The sequence below is a fragment of the Myotis nattereri genome, assembly GCF_964212035.1.
Source record: "Myotis nattereri genome assembly, chromosome: 1".
In the NCBI taxonomy this organism is placed as follows: domain Eukaryota; kingdom Metazoa; phylum Chordata; class Mammalia; order Chiroptera; family Vespertilionidae; genus Myotis; species Myotis nattereri.
In genome coordinates, this window is record NC_138075.1 from 123,086,692 (window position 1) to 123,092,996 (window position 6,305).

At 37.5% G+C, this 6,305-nt stretch overlaps 1 pseudogene across 1 annotated transcript; it reads left to right on the forward strand.

The window, feature by feature from the left end:
* Positions 1-1,496: 1,496 nt before the first annotated feature.
* Positions 1,497-1,989, forward strand: LOC308526897 (peptidyl-prolyl cis-trans isomerase A-like; annotated as a pseudogene). The gene has a single exon. The product of its transcript is annotated as a peptidyl-prolyl cis-trans isomerase A-like (transcript).
* The last annotated feature ends 4,316 nt before the right edge of the window (positions 1,990-6,305 follow it).

The window sequence follows — 6,305 nt, forward strand, 5'->3', positions numbered from 1 at the left end:
GTTATTGACATTCATTTATTCATCAATTCCCCAGTTCAAAACGTACAGCTTGCGAGCATAGGAGTCTCTGTGCACTCGAGGAGCATTTGGAGGATACATGAAGAGAAGTTACTGCCATATAGAGTCAAACTGCAAAACAGAGCTACGTAATGATGGTGACAGATCCTGTCCCTTCCCCTGTTAGCATGGCGTGGTGCTCTGCTTCTGCTGAAAGTCCATTTTCCATATTAGGTTACACATGGCTTTGTGATCTGAGCCTCGTTTGCCTGCCTTGTTACTGTTATTGTCACTATAATCCAGGCACACTGACATTTCTTCTTCGTCTCCTCCTTGTCCACATCCTGGACCTCTCCCTCCTCCTCTTGTACCTCCTCTTCTCCTTTTTCTCTCTCTCCTTCTGTTTTGATTAATTGTAACTCTTCCTTTTCGCAGTGATATGGACCATAATAAAAATTATGGACGCATTCTCATCTTTACCTAGATAGATGACCCTACTTCTGACTCTTCTTATGGTTAGTAATCAACTCAGATATCATCTCCTCAAAAAATTCTTTTATATATAGCCTTTTGCTCTCCATTCATTGTCATATTACCTCTCTTAATTTCTTCTATTATAGTTAAAATCCTATGAGAGGATTATATCTATCATCAATGTATCATCTATCTATCTATCTATCTATCTATCTATCTATCTATCTATCTATCATCTATCATCTGATCTACCTATCACCTATCTCAATGAACTGTCAAATAGTATCTGTCTGTCCACTGAAATGTAAACTTGATAGGACCAATACCCTATCTAGAATGTCCACAACTATATCACTACTGTCTAGAAGAGTGCTTGGCTCTGAGTAGGTAATCAATAAATATTTGTTAAATAAGTGAATATGTAACATTTAAAAACAATGCTCGGTATCCCCAGTGCCAATTATAGTACCTTTTAATCATAGGTGCTCAATAAATATTTAGCAAATGATTGAACTCTATTTCTAGAATATTCATAAGAGATGAGTCACCAGTTCAGGTTAGATAGAAATATGACAGACAGACAAAAGTTAAACAGACATGACAAGGAGATGAAAAAACATATTTAGAAATATAGAGCCTGAACGATTTATGTAACTGGGAGCTGTATATTAACCATATAGCTCAGGCATCTAGATTGATTTCAGCATAAAACAGTGATGGGGAATGGACTATTGTGTTAGAGAATTAGTTAGGAAAGATGAACGTAGAAGATGTTCTAGTACATAATGAAAGTAAATTTGGATGTTGTATGTTAGACAACAAAGATTAACAAACAAGTAAGAAACAGAGGAGAGTGACAAGGAGTTGTTATTTGTGTTTTTATTTAATATTTCCCCCCTCAGGAAGAAGCTGAAAAGATAATTTTACTGGAAGTGTTGAGGAGAATGTGGCTAGAGGAAGGGAAGACAATTAGAAGTCTACTGGCTTTGCAGATGCCGCCGCCCCGAAGCGGTCCGTGACCAGCCATGGGGAACCCCACGCTGTACTTCAACATCGCCGCCAATGGCCAGCCCCTGGGCCGCGTCTCCTTCGAGCTGTTTGCAGACAAAGTTCCAAAGATGGCAGAAAACTTCCGTCCTCTGAGCACTGGGGAGAGGGATTTGGTTATAAAGGTTCCTGCTTTCACAGAATATTCCGGGACTTACTTGCCAGGGTGGTGACTGCACACGCCATAAGGGCACAGGCGGCAAGTCCGTCCTTGGGGAGAAATTTGAGGATGAGAACTTCGTCCCGAAACATACAGGTCCTGGCATCTTGTCCATGGCAAATGCTGGACCGAACACAAATGGCTCCCAGCTTTTCATCTGCACTGCCAAGACTGAGTGGTTGGATGGCAAGCATGTGGTCTTCGGCCGGGTGAAGGAAGGCATGGATATTGTGACAGCCATGGAGCGCTTTGGGTCCAGGAATGGCAAGACCAGCAAGAAGATCACCAATGCTGACTGTGGGCAACTCTAATAAGTTTGACTTGCGTTTTATTTGAACCACCAGACCATTCCTTCTGTAGCTCAGGAGAGCACCCCTTCACCCCGATTTGCTTGGAATGTTCCATAATCTTTGTGCTCTTGCCAGTTTATTGGGTTCCATACCCTTTCCCAGTCTAGCTGGATTGCAGAGTTAAGTTCATGAGTATGAAATAAAAACTAAACAGTTGAAAAAAAAAAAGTCTACTATAACAGTCAAAGGAAAAGATGGTGAAGGCCTGAACTGAGGCATTGTTAGAGAGGAGGACTTGCATTTGAGACATACTACTGAGGTAATATTAATAAAATATAGAGAACCTATTGTGAAATGGCATAAGGAGAAAATAGTCAAAGATGGAGCCCATGAATATGGTTAAGTTCCTGGGTATATGATTTAGCAAGGAAAGAAAAAATATTTAGAGGATAAAGGGTAATAAGACTTATCTTGACAATTTAGAGTTTGAGTGTCTGTTGTCATCTCAAAATGAGGGTGTCCAGATAACCAGTAGGTACTGGACATGTTAGAAATTAGATTCCATGTGAATAGAAACAGTGTCTCTTTGACTGCAACCCAGCCTCATGCACAGCTCCTGAAATAAAATGTAGGTTCAATAAGTAATTGTTGGGTGCAATTATTAATAGGAAATTTTGCAGGGAGAAATAAGATAACATTAGCAGATCAATTATACCTTAAAAATGTCTGTATCTTTATTTAGGTCCACCATCTCTTACAAATGGTAAGTGTAGATCTAATATTTGGTAAAAATAAATTATAGAATAATTTTATTAAGTTACTGTATGAAACTTACTTTACTATTTATACATAGTTAAATTATTTTCTGGATGAAAGAAATTCTAAATTTTAATATTAGTAAATTTTGTCAAATGCCACCATACAATGTATAATTTATCATTCAATTTTACATAGAAATTTAAGAACACAATTAAATGTTCCCTAACTCTGAATATTTTTGTATTTGATATGGATAAAATTTCTTCCTAATGACATGAAAAGACACATTTATGTGTAATCTAAACAACAGAAAGAGGTTACTTTTACAACTTTTTACCTATATTATAGAAGGGGCTTCTTGCTCAAATATTGAGGATATCTTTTTATGGGAGCCATCCTTTTTTTCATCCAGACATTTTAACAGGCTTAAAACATGAGCTGAATCAACTTTTGCATAGGTCATTGAAAGAACACACAAAATAAAAATTTATGGGAATAATGCAAATATGTAAACTCAATGTTGTAAAAAATAAAATATATTCTTAAGAATCTTTTAGTTCACTTCCACACCCCATATCTACAAATCTAATAGTGAAAGGCAGTTTTATTTATACAAGTCTTCTGAAGAAATGCCAATGAGAAAAATAATAGCTCAGTCAGAAAAGAATGTTGCAAACAGAAAGCTACAAGGTAAAATTCAATCAATGACCCTAGGTTGTGTTTTTCCTTTGTCACACAAAGTCCAGAAAAGTGTTGCCAAAGAGTATTTTGGGTGAGAGTAAAAAGTCCAGACTTTCTTGCCCAACCAAAAAATATCATAATACCAGTCTGTACAAAAAACAGTTGTTGGAAATTCATGACTTATTCATTCAATTATTATTAATTTAATAGCAATAACCTACTAACCATTTTATTGAATTGAGGAAATGCCAAAATACAGATGTCTTATTTTACTTTATACTTGCCAATCTTCAAATTTGCTTTATATTCTATATAGATATAATGCAAGAGTGCTATTATAGAAGATACTTTAAAATAAAAATACAAGTATACCAACCAATTAAAAAGCATTCATTATAGCAGTGGTTTTAAACCTTGGCTACACATTAGAATCACCTGGGAATCTTTTTAAAATTCTGATTTCTGGGCCTCATCCTCCGGAAATTCTGTATCTTTGTTATGGGGTGAGGCCACAACATTAGTAACAAAAAAACAGAATTTCTGGAGTATGAGGCCCAGAAATCAGGATTTTAAAAAGATTCCCAGGTGATTCTAATGTGCAGCCAAGGTTGAGAACCACTGCATTATAGGATCATTTAATCATGTGTTTTACTAACAGATTTCAATGAATTAAAGCACCTAAACTATCCTTTTCTTGAGCTTTGTTGGTCTTCAGCAGGATGGGGAATAGTGTGGGCCATTTGTGCAGGTGGAAAGGGTAGAGCTTAACTCACATCTTTTTGGAAGAAGACATGAAAGCAGCCACTACTGATTTAAACTATATCAGAATTAGAAATTATACAAAGAAAAACTGATGGATGCATTTACCTATATATATAAAAGCCCAGTGACCGGAACAGTGGAATGACCAGAATGATTGGTGGCTATGACAAAAACTGCTCAGCCCACCAGCCTGATCCAGGCCCCAATCAGCCCCCAACACCCTGATCGGGGGCGGGGTTGGCTGCCAAACACCTACGGCCCTTCTCCCCAGCTGGCCCGGCCCTCAACCAGTCCCCAGCAAGCTGATCGGGGGTGGGCCCCGACAGCCAACCACCCACAGCCTCCTCCCCACACCGGCCTGGCCCTATGGACCCCCATTGGGTTGGGTGGGCTGGCTTTCCCCACCTGAGCATGAATTCGTGCACTGGGCCTCTACTATTTTTATAAACAAAAAGAGTGAACATACCCTATGGTGAACCATTCCACTCCTGGATATACTTTACAGAAACAAGTGCTTTCTGTACCAGGAAACATACACAAGAAAGATCATAAGGAAACCTGTTTACTGGCAGTATATTAGTTGAATAATGTGTGCTATGATCAACAATGGAATAGTATGCAGCAATAAACATGAGTTAAGAAAACAGTTGCAAACAATGATATTGCTAATGCATATGGCATAAAGTAAAAATATATATATATGAAATAACATTTACTGTATGATTCCATGTATATAAAAAATTAAAAACTGAGAAAATTTAGGATAATTTACAAATAAGTAATTGGACAGTAACTGCTATGGACTATGTTTGTAACTCCCCAAAATTCATATGCAGAAACCCTAATGCCCAATGTGATGCTATTTGAATATGGGCCTTTGTAAGGTAATTAAATCATGGGAGTGAAACCCTCGTGGTGGGGTTAGTGCCCTCATAAGAAGAGACAGGAGCAAGAGCTTGCTTATTCTCATTGCTCTCTGTCATGTGGTGGGGAGAATGAGAAGAGAGATATTTGCAAACCAGGAAATAGGCTCTCACCAAGACCTGACTCTGCCAGCACCTTGATCTTGGACTTACCAGCCTCCAGAACTGTGAGAAATAAATGTTTGTTGTGGAAAACATCCAGTCCATGGTAATTTGTTATAGCAGCCTGAAAAGTCCCCTAAAATGTGAAGTAAGAAATTGTAAACAAAGTAAGTCAGGGAGTAGTTTTAGAGGAAGGGCTAGTTATTAGGAAGAGACATATTGGGGGAAGGGTTTTGATTTACTGGCAATATTCTATTCCTTGATCTCTCTGATAGGTATATAGTTGGACATTTTACAATAATTTATTAGGCAGTACATTTGTGGTTTTATGTATCCTTCCTCCTGTGTGTTACACTTCACAATAGATCTGCTTGCAAACAAAAAGGAAGACCAAAAAGGAAATGAGAATAGGATAGTTTTACAGGTAATATTTAAGGGTAGGGGGAGTAAGTACATAGATTGGCAAACTACGGCCCGCGGGCCCGATCCGGCCCGTTTGAAATGAATAAAACTATTGAAAAAAAAGACCGTACCCTTTTATATAATGATGTTTACTTTGAATTTATATTAGTTCACACAAACACTCCATCCATGCTTTTGTTCCGGCGCTCTGGTCCAGTTTAAGAACCCATTGTGGCCCTCGAGTCAAAAAGTTTGCCCACCCCTGGATTAGACTCAAATATGCTAAAGTAGAACTGAAAATGACCTGGGCATGTTGCCCACCAGTGGGCAGTCTTATCTTGCCAGGATATGCTCAGTCTATTACTTGGCACATAAGTTAGTTAGCTAGAATATAATTCATGCTACAAATTACCTGGAAGCTAAATGTAGAGTCCTTGTAAGACAAATGGCAAGCAAATGTAAAGCAAATTAGTTCCTTGTCTAAAATTATTGGGAAAGAAAATAAAGGTTTATAACCAGAAAGGAAAGCAAGTTAAAAGAAAAATGGCTAATTTTTAAAAAGTTAACAATAACATTGAGTCAAAACTAATTATTGTAATTTACCTTTAAAACAAAAGAGTACTTACAATGCCCTTAATTTACAATGTTTAAATATTTATGAGTTATTTCTAAGAATCCAATTATCTTCAAATACCACCATACATATTT